A 19307-nucleotide genomic window follows, 5' to 3' on the forward strand; every position below is an offset into this window, starting at 1 on the left:
GTGAGGCCGCACCAATGCTGAACACAGTGGGAGAATCAACACACTTGACCGGCTGGTCATGCTGTGTTTGATGCACCCAGGATGGGGTTTGCCCTCCAGGCTGCCAGGGCACACTGCTGACAGATGTTAAGGCTGCTGTCAACCAGCACCCCCAGATCCCTTTCTGCAGGGCTGCTCGCCAGCCACTCCTCTCCCAACGTATACTTGTGCCCAGCATTACTCTGTCCTAGGTGCAGAATTTGGCATTTCAACTTGTTAAATTTCATCCCATTAATCATTGCCCAATGCTGCAGTCTATCCAGATCCCTCTGCAAGGCCTCGTGTTCCTCAAGAGAGTCAACAGCACCTCCCGGTTTGGTATCACAAGCAAACTTGCTAATGGTGCATTCAACTCCTGCATCCAGATTATTGATAAATATATTGAACAGAATAGGGAACATCGCTAGTGACCAGTCACCAGCCAGATGTAGCCCCATTCACTACAACCCTTTGAGCTCTGCCCTTCAGCCAGTTCTTCATCCAGCACACCATAAGCCTGCTCATCCCACAGTTGGACTTTTCCAGAAGGATGCTGTGAGGGACAGTATCAAAAGCCTTACTAAAATCCAGAAAAACTACATCCACCACCTTCCCTTCATCCACTAGGTGGCTGACCTTATCATAGAAGGATATCAAATTAGTGAAACAGGACTTTCCTGTTGTGGACCTGTGTTGACTGTGCCTGATGATTTTATTATTCTTTAAATGCTTTCAGTAGCACCCAGTATGACCTTCTCCATAATTTTTCCAGGAACTGAGGTTAGACTAACAGGTCTGTAGTTCCCTGGGTCTTCCCTCACACCCTTTTTGTAGATTGGAATAGCACTGGCCAGCTTCCAGTCAGCAGGGACCTCCCCAGACTCCCAACACCTTTGGTAGATGATCGAGAGGAGTCCTGCCGTAACATCCACTACCTCCTTCAGTACTCTGGGATGAATGCCATCAGGCCCCATGGACTTGTGAACATTCAGCTGATACAGCTGGTCCCTTACGATTTCAGTGTGCACTGAAGTCACTGTTCCCACACTCGTGGTCATACTAACCAAGAACCGTGTGCTTTGATCACCAGCCCCCATTTATTCATAGTCTGATGGTCTGATGTCATTTGTGTCCCTAGACAGTTACCACACACAGCCATAGCTAATGCCTGAGCAGTGTACCCAAACTCCCACCCTGCTGCAAAAGCTGACCTACCCTGCTGTGCTGGTTTTGAAGAAGCTCTAGCAGTACCAAAAGCCACATGCAAAACCATAGAGCACATAGGCTGAGAAATGCTGAACAGATAATTTTTTATTTGAATGCAGAACTCCTTATAGGAACTTGCTGCCTCATTTTACCCATTGCTCCGCACGCACTTTCTCCTTCTCTCTGAGTTGCAACAGTTAACTAACACAGTTAATCCCTGTAGCACGCCCTGATTAGTCTGGTCCATGAACACGAAAAAACCACTGTACAGAGACTTCTGGATTATTTTAGGATTATCAGTCGTCCTGTGGGAGCAGGGAGCATGACACACTCCTGGGCCCATGTCCCACAACACAAACATCATTTATTCATCTCCCAGCTCTGGCAATTACTGGTTTCTGACTTGTTTTGGTAGAGAACTGGCACATGCTCCTGCAGCTCAACAGGCTAGCTGGGACAGTCCAGATCCTGGGCTGGGAGGTGGCATCTCTTTGTGTGCAGTGGTGCCTTCTGAGCAAGGGTTTCTCTTTGCTTTCTCTTCTCTCTTCTCTGTGGCATGAACAGACAAGCTGATTGAAAGTGAAAAGGGACAAAGTATACACGCTTGGCACTAGTCTTAGACTGAGAACATAACTGGGTGTGCTGCGTCACCCTTTTGTGTGTGGGTGGACATTGATGCTGGCTCCCCAAGGGGAGCCCAGCAGTGTGGTGCTTCCAGATCAGAAATCCCTCTGCCTGCTGTATGCTCATCCTCTTCCTACGAAAGGATTTTGTAAAGTTATCTCAGATTTCAGCCTCATCTTCACTTCTGGGGAGGACTGAGCTTGGGCTCAAGAAGTACAGAGCAATTTCTGTCTAGGTTTATCTGGCTTAAATATTCCAAGTAAATGTCACCAATGAAAAGGATACCAGGGTGCTGAGGTGAGAATTTGAACTTCAGAATAATCCGAGCATTAATTCCCTGCTGCCCAGAGTCATTTGAAATTGGAGACCTCCAGAACAAAGAGATGATTTGGGGCCGTATTCAGCACTTTGGAAATAAAATGTGAAACGCTTATATGTGCCTTGCCTCGAGATGCAGCGCTGGTATTGAGGAGAAGGTATGACTTCTCAAAGTCATCCTGCTATGCACACATGGGGAACAGACAGACACCCCCAAACTTCCCAGAGTGGTTTCTCTGGAAGAAAACGTTGAAGCTACTGGGGCTAGAAAAGCAGATTAAGTCTCCCCAGAAAATCAAATCTATGTGTTTGGGAAGAAAGAACAAATCCCACCTCCCCATCGCAACTTTTACCATTTATATGTGTATGTGGGATATGTATGATATATGTATATATAAAAAGAGTATTTATATTTTTTATATGTGTGTGTATACACATATGGTAAAAGTCATGAGGCAGAAGCAGGATTTATTCTTTCTTCCCAAATAGACAGAGATACAGATATATGGTAAAATAAAACAATTCCAAAATGTTTGCTGACTGGAAAGAAGAGGAAGAGGGAGAAACAATCTATCTTCTACATATGCTTTATAATACTGGGAGGTACTCAGATTGGAGTGATAGGGGCTGTATAAGAAGTGACAGCAATAAATAAATTATAGTTTCACATAAAATGATGGGAATTTGGAATACATTGTTAAAGTAGTTTGGGAATCACTGAACAATTTCAGTGAGTTGCTTTACGTTCAGCCACTGGAACCATCTGTCAGTTGAGTGACAGCTTTCCTGGTAAACATAAACTATGTTGCTAATGTATATGCTAACAGTGAAAGTAAATGTCTTCAACAGAAATAGATTGTATTCCCTATCAATTCATATCACTCATGGCCCTATTATCATTGCAGAGCAAAAATACCTATCACATTTTAATACTTACATGGCAGTATTCCTTATATATATGTAATTGCTTAACATCGCTTGAGTCTTTCCAAACAAAGTAAATCATGTCATGATTAAGATGAGAATATCTTCAAATTCACAACCTACTGAAACTTTTGCTCCTTGCTGAAAGAGTGAAGGCATGAGCTCATTCTGAAAAACAAGTATGGAGATAATCCATAATTTAAAATAACATGTATGATATAAAATATCATGTATTTTGCAGTCCTATTCTATTCATTATTCTGTTTAACTTTTTCATTTGCCTGTAGTAGTATCAATAACAGTTCAATGTACTTAGTCACTCCTTGAGTTCCAGGTTCTTATAGATCTTTAAAATTATTAATAAATTATTTGTAGTAAAATTAATTTGATAAATTATGTTTGATCACTGCCTTTCTACACAACTGGTTTCAAAACAGTTTGTAATTCTACAAAAGTGTTTACCTCTAGTAATGAATCTTTAAAAGTGTCTTGAAAACAATTGTAATTTCATCAGTATTTCACAAACTATTCATCTATGATTTTGTCATTACTTATTTATTCATACTGCTGTGTGATCAGTCACTGATAACACACTGTTGTTTTCTCAGGTGAAAGACTATTATTCTGATAATAAACAAGAGCAAAGAGTGGTAAGTAAAATTCTTCTAAAGAGAGAGAAGGAATTTGTATCATAGAGGAAGGCTGGCAAGGTTACAGATTTTTTTTTTTTTCTTTAAAATAGTTATGTTAATCTCTCAGACCCTTATTCACTACTGGCAAAATAATCCACTACGACCTGATAACTGATTTTTTTCTTCTTCTTATTGCCATTTGGTAGTTTTCCATGGTTTAATTGATAGTAATTGTTAGAAACCCCCTCTATCTGAAACCAGATGTCATAACCTTGTTCAAAGCCTGTTTGATGAATTTAAAGAAAATGGTAAAACAATCCTAGAGCCAAGTACTGCACAACTGTAAGGAGTTACCTGCCTGTCAGTGACTGAGTGTGAGTGGTGCCAGGGACCTGTTGAATTCCAGGGATCTATGTACGCAACATCAAACAGCGAGCTAATATTTGTTACCTACCTGATGTCAATCCCAATACATGTCCAGCTGCTTTACAGTTTAACATGCTGTACATTAAGGTTCAGATTCTGAAGGGAAAATGAGGTACTCCCATGCCTTTTCAAGTTGTCTAAGTCCGCTATGGGAAAACACTGGCAACAATGACACTCAGGCCTGATCCTAAAAGCACAGAAAACGGAAATTTCTGTAGCTGGACGTGTACATCTGCCTAAGTCTTGGCACTGTTATGCTGTATTGGTCCCCATCTTTTGGCCTCTTATTTAGGCCCTTCTAGGAGTCATAAAACAAGAGCTTGCTTGCATGAAGTGCAGGAATAGCCAGCTAAGCCTCTGCCCCTCCACACACACATACAGGAGGAGGAATTTTTTCTACCTTATCCCCTCATAGCTTCGCCATTAGGATAGGCTTGCAGGATGCGGGCTGCCCTGTTGCGAAGGATGCTGTTGTGTCAGAAAGTAGATGAAGATGGATGTATAGACGAGTGGTTAGGAAACTCCGGTAGAAGGCAGTACTGGTTCCCTCTCTGTGTGAAGGAGTGTTTGTTTTACACAAAGTGAAACAGCTTAACAAGAAGACCGAGAGCTTCCAGCTTCAGAATAAGTGTTGTTTGCTGATGAAGGCATTCTTCATGCAGGTAGGAGGCATGGATTACTGTCCCTCGGGCAGAGATGGGGGGAACTTAATGCAGTGCCGTTAATGCTCCAATCACTCAGGAGCTGGTCCCAAAGGATATCGAGGCATTCAAGTTTCTGAGCCAAAGATAATACCTATGAGAGGAGAAGAGACACCACCAATGACTAAGACTTTCTGTTTTTCTGATAAAGGGGGTTGAAATCATTACCTACAGAAGAAGCTGCCGGGTTAGAGCTCATGCATGATGGGAATTCTCAGTCTTCCTAAGTCCACAATTATTCTGGAATTTAATGTTCACCTCCTTTTTTTTTTTCTTTTCCCCTCTTTTAAGAGTCATATTGGATTTGGGGATGTGGTTTGGACCCATCTTCATCTCTGCTTTCAACTCATTGACATTTTTAATAGGTCTTAAACATTCACTCTGAAGAAAAATCCTTTCTTATAGAATGTATCCCAGTTATCTGTTCTAGTTCACCTCCCCTTGCTTTATTTTCCACAAAGCGGGGCTGTAAACTTGGTTAGTCTTACACCTTGTTTTCTCCAGGACCATGTTGGTTTACAGCAGGTATACCAAAACTGAAGAAGGGAATCATGGGAAACTCCAATTTGTTATTTATTTATAAACTTGACATTACACATCATGCAAAATTAAAATCTGCATCTTGTTCTTGCCCCAGTTAGTTTAGGAACAGTCTCTTCAGAGCTTTAACAGCCCTTTGCCATAGATAGCACAAATGTGTGCACTTTCCAGCTGCTGAAATCTGTTCATTTTTGGCTGTGGCCTTCATTTTATTTATCAGCTCACTCTAATAGGGAGGAAGTCACCGCCTCTAGCTGGCTGAGTTTCAGAGGAGGCACTGCGTGCAGTACCGTTTCACATCTGAAGTATGGCTGTAACAGGCATGGGAGGTCCAGGCCAGGATGGGGGCAGAACTGAAGCACCCTAAGACACGGTATTGTGTTTAACTGCCCAGTCGTCCTCCAATCTTACATCTACTATGGTTAAGTCTAGGGCAGCTCTAGTTCAGGCAATGGGAGGTGTCACCTCCAGAGGAAGCAAAAAGTAAACTAAGGATGGAACTACTGGAAGAATATTCGACTCTGGTAGGGCAGTGGTCTCCCGTTTTATAATTACAGGTATAAAAAGTGCTAACTTAGCAAACTGCCATAATTTAGCTTCTACTTAATTGACCTTCCTTTTGGACTTTGCCAGAAGGCTTGATTCATTAAAGCTCATTGCGTTATTAGAGATATTTGGTTGAAAATTACTACAGGAGTACAAAGTATTCATGGCAGACTGAATCATAACTTCAAAAGTGAACCCTAGTAACTCAGAAGAGCTGAAGTTGACTCAGATTTCAGCCCAGCTCTGCTGAGCCATAAGCGTGTATGTCAAACTTCTGTGTTGGAGGGACTAGTAATATCTTGTGAGAATTTTTCCTGTTTAAACCTGAGGATATTTTTGATGACTAAATTATTTTATCCTCCTACTTAAATTAAGTTTTGACTTCAGTAGTTTGCCATGAACTGAGCAGAATGCCTCGTACATTCTTCGATCATTAGACTCAAAGATTGCTCTACAAGAATGATTCCTTTTATGCTTTCATAAACATTTGCTCTAGCATCTCACTTAAAAATATCTAAGCATTCTCTTATATCACTGCATGTGGCTCCACGGTCTTATTAAATCAAGTGTGTCATCTCATGCTGCTGCCACCTTAAAGACACGGGAGGCAGTGCTCTGGAATTGTCAAGGGACGTGAGAATGTGACCATTATATTTTATACAGGATGTTAAATGATTAATATTTGTAAATTAATGCATTTAAATTATATGTGCATGAGACACTCCAAGCTTTGCAAGTATATCCGAGAGACTCATTTGAAAAAAAAAACGCACCTGACAACTTCTCTTTTCCTATTGAAACCTATTTGGGCTGGTCGAGTGAAAAAGAAACAGTGGCGTGTAAGAATTATAATACACAAGATAGAGCGTATTCCTGGGCAATTATAACATGCCTAGGAAGGCGTTGCAAGGCGTAAGGCTGAAAGGCCAAATGACTTTACCCACTTGAGAAATGCAATAATTCCCTAGAAATGCACCGCCTGGAGTATATTATTACTGTTATGAAATAGAATTCATGAATAGAAAGAAGGAAAATGGTGAGGAGGGGGACAGGCCTATCTATGCATGTACCAGCTAGTATTAAAGTGGGTATGACATCAGTCACAGCCAATCAAACAGGCTCAGTAATGTCCAAAGTACTACAGACATTTCATAATTAAGTAATGAGACATGACAGGGCATGAATTGTGTTGTATTAATTCTCACCGAGTGTGTTGTTGTAAGGCAAGAGAATGAAGGCTGGGTGCCATCGGTCCAGCCAACTGTGAATTAATCCTTTCCCATTCTCACAATGGAACCTCTTATTGTGGTTTTATAAAATGTTAGTTTTTAAAATATTTATATTGTTAATTAAGTGATGAGTTTCTAAGCCATGACGGCAATCAGCACAATTCTTTCCATAATTCTGAGCAGTGAATTGTGCTATCTGCTAGTCCCTACTCAGATCCTCCACAGTCAATCAAACCAGCTGTTTTCTATTGTCCGTTTGCTAATGTATTCTAATATCCTGCCTCCTAATGCCTACTCTCATATCTGCATTCATTTGCATATAAGAAGCATCTAGATATGCCAGTAATGGTTAGTGAAGTCCTTTGAGCATATAATGTGCTATGGAAGTGCTAAATATGGCTTTTGTTTACTATTCAAAGAAAACACTAATGTAGTGGGGGGTATTGTGCACGTCCCTTGTCAGTCAGGACTTTGTTCCGTTCACTGTGATTGGGAGCAGTGTTTTTTTAATACTAAAAATAAAGCTTCTGGGGTTTGTGCCTTTGCAAAATTAGGGCATCCATTTCTCTTTGTTAGTAAGTGACTCCCAGTCAGACCCCACTTACTTAAAATATCAGTTTTCTATAGTATTCTATATGGTACTCTACACTGCTCTTTAATTTAGAAGAGACCATTTCTTCGGTGATCTGAGACTGGCTCAGAGACCTAGTGCTGGTGCTTACTTTTCCAGTAAAGGTTTTGGCTTTCGTTTCAGTAGGAGCTGTTTCACGCTTAGTAAGCCCATGGAATCTAGATTCCTGAACAGGCTGCAGAAGATTTATCACCAGAGGCATCCTGAAAAGTACAGCATGCTTGTTTGCTATATAAAATCATGAAGGGAGATACCTAGGCAAGCAAGGAAATCTTCCCGGGCGTTTGTGATTGCTCTTCTGCTGTTATAGCTAGAAGTGCTCATTAGCATATAAAAGTCCCTTAACTGCTACGGAAGGGGCAGAGGTGGCTCTGTGACATTCATGCATGGGGCAGGATGTCACTGTGACCTACCAAATGTCCATGCCACAAACTGTCGTCAGGGCCAGAGATTACTGACACTGAGAAAACCTGTAACTTCACTTCTGCAAAGGAATTGCAGAGATGAGTGCCAAGATGTTTGTTCTGTAGAACCATACGAAGATAAAAATGCCTAGGCAATGTCACCAGAAGAGGCGTGAAAATCCTGCACTGGCTAGCAGACAGGTGACATGCTTTTCTGGCCCTAATACCACTTATTTAATTTCATGAGCAAAGATATGAAAAAGTTTCTTTGGTGAACATTAAGCAAACATATACTATTTCAAAATGTTAATAGTAATCGCACTTCTACATGTCATTCATTCCCAAGCCCTTTGTACACTTAACTTGTCTCTGATAGTCATTTTCGGAGAAACCAATTATTTGATAGCATGTAGTAACCCAAACACATAATTGAAACTGGAAACAACACAAGGTATTCTCCGTATTTGAAACTGCCAGTGTATTTACAGGTAGAAAAACTATAATGACCTGGACTGGAATTGTTATTCATTATTGAGATCATCATAGGATTTGAGCCATGTCATTTATCAATGATGGTCCTGCAAAGAGAAGAAGAAATATAATTCTTATTATTAAGTTATTATTATTATTCTATACTGTAATCACACACTTGACATTCAGTACTTGGCTCCTAGCATTTTATAAAGCCTGGATTTATTTATACCCTAAAAGAAAAATGTTTTCTTTTCCACCTAGACACCTTTTCACTTTGTTTCAAAAATCAAAAGATGATTCAAATTTTACAAGTGTCTCATTCTGAATGGTGTTGAGAGCTGTCCTTGGAGTAAGGAACACAGCAGTGGTCAGGTAGATGCTCAGTAGTATGTCATATTGAAAATTATATATCACAGTGTATGTAAATGTACATACAGGTCCATACACAACCCACAAGAGATATAGACAATGTTATTAAATTAAGATGATATATTACACTAAATTTTTTGAGTAGGTCTTCTCACCCCGGCACATTGCAGGGCCTGCATTCATCCAGTCACTTTGCAAGGGCATGAAGCAGTTTTGTCTAGAAGCAGGCGGTCACGAATCAAGACAATGTGGGAATTTTCAGCAAAATTAAGCAAAACATTTCTTCTCAATATTTGGGTAGCTTGGACCCTCTCAGCATCTGGATGGTACCTACTGGTCCCCTTCTCTGCTGTGCTTTTTTAGTATGCCCTTTGCGACTAAGACTGGAGCACACTGCCAGTGTACGGTCATTTTGGTCTAAGTCTTTTAACTTCCATCATTTACCCTTCTGGGCAAAGTCAGGCTGGTGCCTTGGAATCTGAAACGGTGGACACAATTTATATTTTAACTGTGAACTATTTCATGTGTGGCATAAAGATACTTTTTAGTAATGGACATGGAGTAAATTATTTAAACAAATAAATTAAAATAAATAGAATTAAGAAATTTGTAAATATGCATGAGCCTACAAGTAGTTCCAGACTAATATGTACTTACTATATATACTTTGTTTCGCTCTATGGGCTTCTCAAGCCTTCATACTTCCTTTACCTTGGTTTTCAGCAGGTTTTCTGGCAAGGTGTAAATGACTGTTAAGGAAAAGAACACTACTTGGTTTTTTTATGGCAGATTTGCACTAAATTTATTGGTTATCAAAGTGCCAAAACCAATATCTGATTTGGCTTACTATCAAGTGCTTGATAATTTCTTTTTTTCTTTTTTTCCCTGGAAACAGCCTTGGAAATATTTTTTTTTTTGTTCAAATTCTTGTTTATCAGAACAAAAAGTAAATCTTTTCCTCTCCTTAGGGATTCTTGCTTTACAAAGTTCACAGCTCAAGTCTGTTGCCCATATGTGGGAATTCAGTGCCATTTAAAACACACTTGGTTTCAGCTTCGGCTCCTAGAGAGTGACTCAAAAGCCTAAACATAAGTGTCTAATACCATTTAGATGCCTTAGGATATTTTGCCTGGCATCCAGCTGCTGCTTCAGAAGGGCTCTGGTCTCCCACAGATCTTGTGTTGTCTCTACCAGTCTCACGCGGATGCTGTGAATATCCCAGGATGTTTAGAATTGTGCTAAAAGACTATGCTGAGGCACCTGCACTGCTCCCCCTCATGTTCCCTGCTTGCAGCAAGCATTCCTGGAGCAAGCAGCATGGGTTTATGTTCGCATTTCTGTATTTCTAAACGCCCCGTGTAGGGGCGATCCATGACTATTCAGAGGCATTTGAAAGCCCGTTGTCTTGCCATCAATATTTACATCATTCTACCTATCGTACAATAAAGTATGAAGCCTCATATTCTCATTTCTTAAACAATCAAAACATACTTGTAGATTAATTTTAATGCACATATTTTTTCCGTTTGAATACATCATGATTAAAAGTTCACGACCTTGATTATATTATGCAATTTGAGAAATCGCCAACAATGTCCATGGTGATTAAATATTCCACTTTGTAATTATTTTGTAACTTTTGTTCTGCTCTTTGCTCACTCCAAAAATTATCATAAAATTTTGAAAGATGTCCTCAGTGCAGAATATGTCCATAAAATATTAAATATTCAATTTTCCTCTATCATGGCTTGAAAAATTCATAATTACATGATGATCCACATAATAACTCATTCTGAAAAGTCATATATGGCACTCCCCCTGTGACTGAGTTAATAATTTACTGCTGTGTGGGATTTTCACTCTGCACTGTTAGTCTTGGGAACATTTATTAAGCAAATGTTCATTTGCAAAGATCAGAATGTGAATGAAGAGGGTAAGAATTTAATGAGGAGTGACAGACAGGTGAACTGATTCCATATAGTTCTTTACTACAGGAGAAAGCAGATAGCTTTATCTTTCATAGCCTCGATAGACACATGAAATGAAATATAGAAGACAGAGGGCAAAAGGAAAAAAAAGTACTTTCCTAGAAGGGCCAATGGAAGGATAAATCAGAGAAACTCATGAACATGATTCAGACCAGTCAAAATGGCTGTTCATATTCTGTACCTTTGGACTTATATAGCAGCTATATTCAGACCTTTTTTTATTTATTTTTTTTTTTTGAGATCTTTGCCCATTTTTTCAATAGAGTACTTTCAGCATTAAAGAAAAAAAAATTAAGTTCAAGAGTACAGCATCGGTTTACCTGACAGCAAAATACTCCTGGAGAAGCAAGAAAATTTTTTAATTTTTGTTTCAAAATGCATTGTAGTTTATGGTTAAACTTTATCATTTTCAGATGTAAGAAATACTTGCAAACAATATAATGTGGGAACTAGTATCACAACTTAATCAACATTTTTTTCAGTAAATAATGAAAAGGTTTGCTACACATTAACCGTGTAACTTCTTTATATGATTTTTGGGTGTTGTCTAATCAAACATAAATTAAAGAATACTGATCCTGGTTTTTCTTTGTAAAAGAAATTCAAGAAAAAATGAAATGCACAGAAAGATTTTATAATTGATTGAGAGTTCAGTTTGCAAAATATTGTGCATGTTGTTCCTGATACAGCAAAAATCTAATACACTTATTCAAGACTTAGGGAATAATGGCTTGTTTAAAGGTAAGTGATGACAAATTTAGGTGGTTTACTGACTAAAGAACACTTCATTAAACATGCCTTGACTTCAACAAGACCAAATAATTCTTTCTCAATCTGTTGCCACTGGGATGTGTAAGGATATAGCATATAGCTATAGTTTCCAATGATGTCTAAATAAAAGGTTCCAAATGTTAGGATTTATCCCTTTTTAAACACAAAAAAGATGTTGTCTCATATGTCCTGACTGAAATTGGGCAAAAGTGGAATTTCCAGTTGGTTTACTTTATGAATTTAATTTCATTCCAATATGGATGTTTTTCAGTGGATTTTTCTTCTCCATCAAAGTTTAAATTTCCTAAAATATTTTTGGCCTCTGGAACCCTGAAATATAATTTTTTGAAAACCGCAACATTTATTTCTGAGGTCATTGCCAAGATGAAAACAACTCTCCTGAAGATGAGAATTATCCTTTGGGTGTGTTATGCTTCTTTTCTTTGTTTATTTTTGGCTGTGGCAGATGATTATGTAATCAGTGATGCACAGTGCATTTCTGTTTTGAAAAAGAATATGGTACATCAAGGGAGATGTGGGGGAAAAACTATGTACAACAATTTTCTGACAAAGGTGCAAAACAATATTTTTGCTAAAAAGTTACACATTTTGAAAGAGAATTTTCAAGCAGCTGGTGTCAGCATCATTTTCCTGGATATATATTTCCCTGGATATAAAGGTTTCAACTGAGGATGACTGAATTTGTTTTGGCACTTGATTTGATTACAACTTTTAATTTTCAAAGGTCAATCCATGGCTGTGTTGGAAATGAGACAAAGGTTTTGGCTTAAATTTCTGATGGGGAATCCCAACTTCCATCCTTTATTAACCTGACAAACAATAATGGACAGATACAGGAAAAATTTAGTTTAATCACTCATTGCAATGACTCTCACCTACACTTAAAAATGTAGGAACTTTTAAAGAGAAATTAAGAAACGCCTATTTCTCTCAACAGGCTAGGCAAGAAGCTAACAGTCATAAGCTCTGGTATAGACTTCTGCATCATTTATATCAACATAGAGTCAAATTAGTCCAATCTCAGTGACCAGAGCATAGAAAACAGGAGAGTTTGAACAGCAGGTCAAAGAGAGGGTTTGTGAAATGCACATCCTTCATTTCTCCTTCAAGGGTAAGTGATATGAGAAAGTAATGAGGATGACTGACTGAAGCAGCAGTAAAGACGACTAGGAGAAGGAACATAAATGGTTGCAAAAACTGGCAGAGGTAAAGGTAACTGTCTCATGGAAATTACTTACATGCAATTTCTTAATTACTTAATTTAGGAATTAATGAATTACTTAAGTTGTTTAGATATGGAACCTTTTGTTTTCAAGTTATGCCTAGGTTTTTCGAGGGTCAGTTTGGAAGGATCTTAACAACTTCATTTTTGACATGGCTCTGAAAATAAAGACTGAACAAGATTTGTTTTTTACATAAATTAGTGCAGTATATTCAAAGAAGATGAACTAAGATATCACAAAGGGAGAATGAGGTGACATTGAGAGCGGCAGGAAAAAAAATCAGATTAAATTTAATCACACAGACTCAAGGTATATAAAGAGAATTTTTCCTAGAGCTTATTGGTTAGGTATGACAGAGATGGGAAAGACCTATTCACTGACTGCAAGAAAAGAAACTCATTTGACCAAAGACAGATGTATGCCATTACAGTCAACTGGGAGAAATAGGCAGCACTTTTATGGCATAGTCCATTTCATCCTGAAATAGATATTTGGCAAGATCAGTGATTCCTTAGTGCCTGTTTCTCTAAATCGACCATAAAGGAACCCTAGGTTGACTACTTAGATACATCTGTGTGAGATTAATTTCATCGGAGGGAACTATGAGCCGCAAAGGTGATGTGGCCATGGAAAAAAAAAGATGCAATCCTTAGGTATGTCTGTTGTGGTATTCCTCCACAAAGATAAAAGAGTGTCAATGCCTTTGTACAAAAGGGAAGCACAAGTTTGTCTGCGATAGCCTGGACTGCTTTGATTATTCATTTTCTGGAAAGAGTAAGTTCAAACTGGAAGAGGTACAGCAAAGAGTTACTACGACAGATGAATGAATGGGGTGTCTATTTTGTATTAGCTCTGGGGTTCATCAGAGGTTAACAAACACTTTTTAAATGAAAGTATAACATTTCCAAAAAAGTATCATTACCATAATTTCAACAAAGAAAAAGTGGATGAGAGGGAATTAAGAATTCCAGCCCTGGCTGGGAGGGAAAAGTTTCTACCCTCACTCCTTTAAGTGAGGTCCTAGTGAGAGGTGGTAATGCCAATTCCTTCACCTTACCCCCAGGTCCAGCTCTCAATGTGGTTGTCCCATATCTTAAGGGCAACAATATTCCTTGCTTCAAGATCCATATTACTTCCCAGTCAGGGAATCCGAACCTCTCTTATGCTGAAGTCCCTCCATTACCAGCCAGAGCTCATCCAAATTTATTCCATTATCACCATTATGACAGATAATAGCTTGTAATGAATTTGTACTCCTAAAACATTTCATAGAGATAGAAAAGAATAGCACATTCATGAAAAGACAAGCATATGGCTGCAAAAGTATAGTGGGTAGAAGCTGTAAAAAAGGATTGTTTGATGTCATTGATACCTAGTAATGGGACTCAGTGACCTAAGAGTCCTCATCCAGCCCCATTTCTTCAGTATTGTTTTAAAAGTAACTTTTACATATACACATTTTTAAGTCTCACTGAGCCAGACAAGGTTGTTGTAAGAATCTGGGATTAAAGGAAACGACCAGCATTTGTAAAATGTAATTTAAGTTTCTAATAGCTTTGATAGGTAAACAGTAAAAAAAAAAAAACAAACAAAAAAGAGGTTGAATTTTATGTACCTTATCTGAAGGTTTTAAACTTACTTGCTTGAGGAGAGTTCTCCAGACATAAACTCATGTTCAGAAGGTCCCTTTTCCTCAGCAGTTTGCATCTATGGAGAAAGTTAAATCTAGCTGAGTTTCATGGTTTACAACTTTGAAATAATTTTGATTATTTCCTTTAGATATATATTCAATGCAACTTTACTGAAAGGAGATTGCTTTTTTTGTGCACAAGACAGGGAGGGAAAAAAAAGAAAAAGTTGGGTTAAATCCTGAAACTGTGTCGTAAGTACTTTGTGTGAAATAGAGCAAGGACTCACTCTTCTTTCTTCTGCAGGCTGGGCACAATAATAGCTACCAACCCCTGTTTGAGTTCTGAGCGCTAGCTTCTACTACAGGAACAACATTATTCAGACTACCTAGGCATCCCGTCTCCTGAATTATACAAATTGTACCATCCGATGATTGGCTCAATTCAGTCTTTTGCCACAAGGCCTGGGACTCAGCTCTGGTTTAAGATAGCTGACTTTAGGTGTCTACGTGAAGGTGTTTGCCTGTGAGTTGAATGGCTGACTCCCATCATAGTCCAAGGACATCCAGAGCTTGATTCAGTTGCCTGAACACAGATGTGTGGGGCAGATAGGAGACAGGTCTACGGCACATTTGTGACTTTCTGGAGCAGCAGCTGAAGGCCATGCCCTGGGGCACGGCAGCGGACAGCACGTGCCTGTATGAGGCCAGCAGAACTGGCCCCCCAGCCAAGAAGTCAGAGCAGTCTGCAGAGCTCCAGCCCACCCCAAAATAGCAATCTGTGCTTGCTCTGCAGACTCTCCCTCCAGACTTCATCAGCTGCATAGACTAGATCTCCATGCTTAGCTCACGTACATTCACCCCCACGCAGACTCCTAAATGCAGAGGTCTTAATTTCAACCTGAATCTTGCCCCTTGGACCTAATTCAGCTTCCTCAATATAGGTGTCTAAATAAAGATGTTTCAAGCTGGACTCCACTGGAGGTGGCCCAGGATATCCTATTTGATCTCCAGCCTCCATTTGGCAAATGCCAGGGTCTCCCATGAGTTCTGTATCAGGTTTACTACCTCCATGCAGGTGACTCAAGGTTTGGTACTTTAGGCTGTGTGAAGTGGCAATAGATTTCTATATTTAGACAATTAAATCAAGCTCTAAGTTCTTCTTGGTGCATATTTAAGAGGAAAGGGGGGGGGGGGGCTGAACTTGGAAGAGAGAATAACCTGAATGTCAGGTGCCATAAACAATGAAAATAAGGACTTGTAACATCTAAATTCTATTTTGTTTTGTTTTGTTTTACTTCATTACCATTAAAATTAAATATTTCCAAGAGATGTCAATGTTGAATGTTTTCTTTTCTAGATCGTAGCTTAAATGGTACACAGTGTCAAAGAACAGTGCAGTTTTGTGTTTTGTCTGTAAAAAAACATTTTCTCTAAACAGCTTTAAATTGCTGCTTTCAAAAGCAAAACAAAGTTGTTTCATTATGCCACTCATGTACTCATGTAGTACAAAAGACCAGCAACTGGTCAGATCTCCATAGTAGGGACAAAATCTGTTCAGCTGCCTTTTTTCCACCTTATAAACGGCTTAGCACAAAGAGTCCCTGACAGAACTTAATGCTTTGGGCTTTCTGCATGTAGTAGTGGAAGGTGCCTTGAGGCCAGAGTTCAGAACATCACTACTGAGCTTTAAACTCCACCAGGGCCAAAAGGAAAAAGTAAAATGTCACGATTAGCATTTGACAGCTCTAATCATTTGTTAAATGTAGGAAAAAACTGGGAGAAGTAGGAAAAAATAGGCTTGTTGATTATATTGGGATATTTGTTATTTATACTGTGGCATTTGCAATGACATATAACAAGAGAAGTCTTGTAGAGGCCTATTGAAAGTTTTGATTGCATCTCTTGTAGATACAAGATTACCTGGAACTTGGGCATAAGAATGAAATAAACATGTCAAGACTCATTAGAATTAAAAAAAACCACTACTGTTAATAGGGAAGTAAGAGCAATAAACTATGTAGTACAGTTAGGCTTGAAATGTTCAGAACCTAGATTGCAAAAAAATTTCTCGTATAAACTGCCCTTATATTAGTGAAGCCACACTGAATTTTCCAAGATATTTGTCAAGTTAGTCCTTGAGAGTGTTATGATTCCCGTGATAACCAACATATAGGTATACTAAGGATGTTCTGAAGTACTTAATCAATGGATTTAGTTTACAAATGCATGTGAAAATTGCATAGCTGAGGGAAAACCATATTTAGTGAGAAGATCCGATTATTTCTTCAGAAAAGTCCTCTGACCTCTGCTCTGTAGTTTGTTTTTATCACACTAGATAAGGAATCTATTATCAGTATGGGGTATGCCAAGCATTTAGAAAGTTTACTTGATAATTAGTATTAAAGCACGGTATAGCTTTTCTTTTCTTAGATGCAGTGTCACAATATTTGCAAGAAGAACTTTAACAATTATGAAACTATTTAGACCAGCTAACTAAAGAACAAGTATCTAATTGGCCTATCTTTATTACTGGTTTCATCTACCAAGATACAGGCCATATGATTTAAAATTACAATCCACTTTCAAGCTCATAACTCACCCTATTTAAAAAATGAATAGAATAAAATCATAACTGAGGTCCTAAATTTCCTTATAAAAAGTAGCCAAATAAAAAATGGTGCTAAATACAATAATAAAAAAATGAAGGAGCTCAAAGGTCATTTAAACCACATGGACATGATTAACGAAGAAGCTGCACTCAAATGTTTTCAAACACCTAATAAAAATATTCATGACATGATGAAAAACTGTCAGTTAGTTCTGAAGTATAGTAAAGAAATTCTTCAAATTAGATTGCACTAAATGACTGTCTTTGACAAGATAAATCTTGTTTTCCTTTGATCTTCTGATAATGCCAGCACATACTTTTGAGGGGTCTGGAAAGAAACACACAGAGGATCCTCAGTTGCCAAAATCAATAACATCCATTTCCACGCCTGAGAGACAGAAATACTGGCTAATAACAGAAACATGCTCATTGGAGGCTGGAGGAACACTTGGTTGTGCCTAGTTCAGTATACCATAGTGACTGCTGAAGAACAATTCAGCCTGGTAAAACTCCTACGTCTAGCACTGTCACACTTAGTTTCTCTATCTGCCAAATCCAGTAACGGTCGATTATGCAAGTCAGCCCTGCCTGAGGGCTTGTCTATCTTGAACATTCAAATTTCCAAAACAATTCTATTGCTTTCTTTCATGAATCGGTATTTGTGTTCTATTTTTTCAGTTTTACTTTTCGCCTCATTCTTCATCTCCTTTTTGCCTTGTAACATCTCTTTGGTACGTGCAGGTCCAAACATACCTTTACATGCGATGCAGAGCCAAATCCATGCATTTAATTTATGAAGGGTAAGTTATGTGATCTCCCTTTTTATACGAATATTTGTTTTCTGTGTTAAGCACGAAATAAGTTTGACAGGAGGGCTAGGGCGGGTGGGAATCTCTCAATTTTGCTTACACTTTGTCTGTTATACTGGGGTTAAGAGCCATGAGCAGGGTTCTGTCAGGTTACCACAGGTAAAAATAAAGTATGATTGTATGGAAAAACCTTCCTTATTATGAATATCATAAAATAAAACTTGATAGAGCTACCAAGCACCTGGGAGGTATTGGCCTGCACTATTTCATTTAAACCTCTTGTGCATATATTTTAAGAAGTAGAGCTTAAGGATATGATCGCTTACTACCTTTTCCAAGAAGCCCAGCCTCATTCTGTGCATAGTGCAATAGTGCTCCACTAATGAAGAGCTGTTTGGTGTTTTTTCTTATCCTTATACCACATCCACGGCTCAGAAGATAGAATTCCAAGTTTTCTTGTGGGCTTTCATATGTTGCTCATCCACACATGGTAGCATACTCTGGAAATGCATTAGTTTGTATTTGTAATTGTTCTCTGAATGGAGGGATGTTTTACCAAGGGAGACCTGATTTAAGTGTCCAATAATCTGAGATGCCTAGGATCTGCTGTTTTCAAACATTTAGCCTCTTACCATGCTGTACTTTCTAAGCACAGTGATATTTGATTGTATCTGTGAATAATCAGCTATTATACAGATCAGGCTTCTTTCCTTTCCTCCTTTCCTTACTCCAGCACCTTCTACTTCTCCTTCAGATTTTCACCCAATCACTGGCATCAGGTTCTCTTGTCCCTTCCTCAGCTTCTTACAGCTGTGACTTTCCCCAGCCAGGTCTAGCTCTCCATGTGGGTGCTGCTCCTTCTCAGATGCTCTGCCTGCGACCACCCCACCTCTCCCCCAATCCCCCACCCCCCCACCCCCAACCCCAGCATTTGTTGTGCTCATTCTCCCTGATTTACCAGTTTTCCTCTGCCTCCAGCATTTGGCCAACCTGTTTACCCACCTCCCTTTGTTTCAACACTTCAGTTTCCTCTAAATGTTCTAGATGTCTTGCCTGAACAGTCTTAGCTTCAGCCATCCTGCTCTTAAACAAGTCTCTTTGCAAAGCAATTCCTTATAACTCTTGCTTTCTTTGCTTTGTGCAGATTAGTAGAGCTTGCTTGCTGGTAGGAAGTTCTCAAACAAACTCTGAAGAGGTCTGAGCTGGGAACTGCTA

General features: G+C 38.9%; 1 long non-coding RNA gene across 1 annotated transcript in view; it reads right to left on the reverse strand.

Moving 5' to 3' along the window:
* The window catches only part of LOC126045190 (uncharacterized), a 56677-nt gene extending 51814 nt beyond the window's left edge, over window positions 1-4863 (reverse strand). The window contains exons 1-2 of the long non-coding RNA XR_007507953.1: window positions 4177-4863; window positions 3104-3258 (exon numbers count right to left, since the gene is read on the reverse strand). This is a non-coding gene — a long non-coding RNA (uncharacterized LOC126045190). The remainder of the gene's footprint in view (window positions 1-3103; window positions 3259-4176) is intronic.
* Between the last annotated feature and the right edge of the window lie 14444 nt (window positions 4864-19307).

Source organism: Accipiter gentilis, chromosome 13 (genome assembly GCF_929443795.1).
Source record: "Accipiter gentilis chromosome 13, bAccGen1.1, whole genome shotgun sequence".
Taxonomy (NCBI): Eukaryota; Metazoa; Chordata; class Aves; order Accipitriformes; family Accipitridae; genus Astur; species Astur gentilis.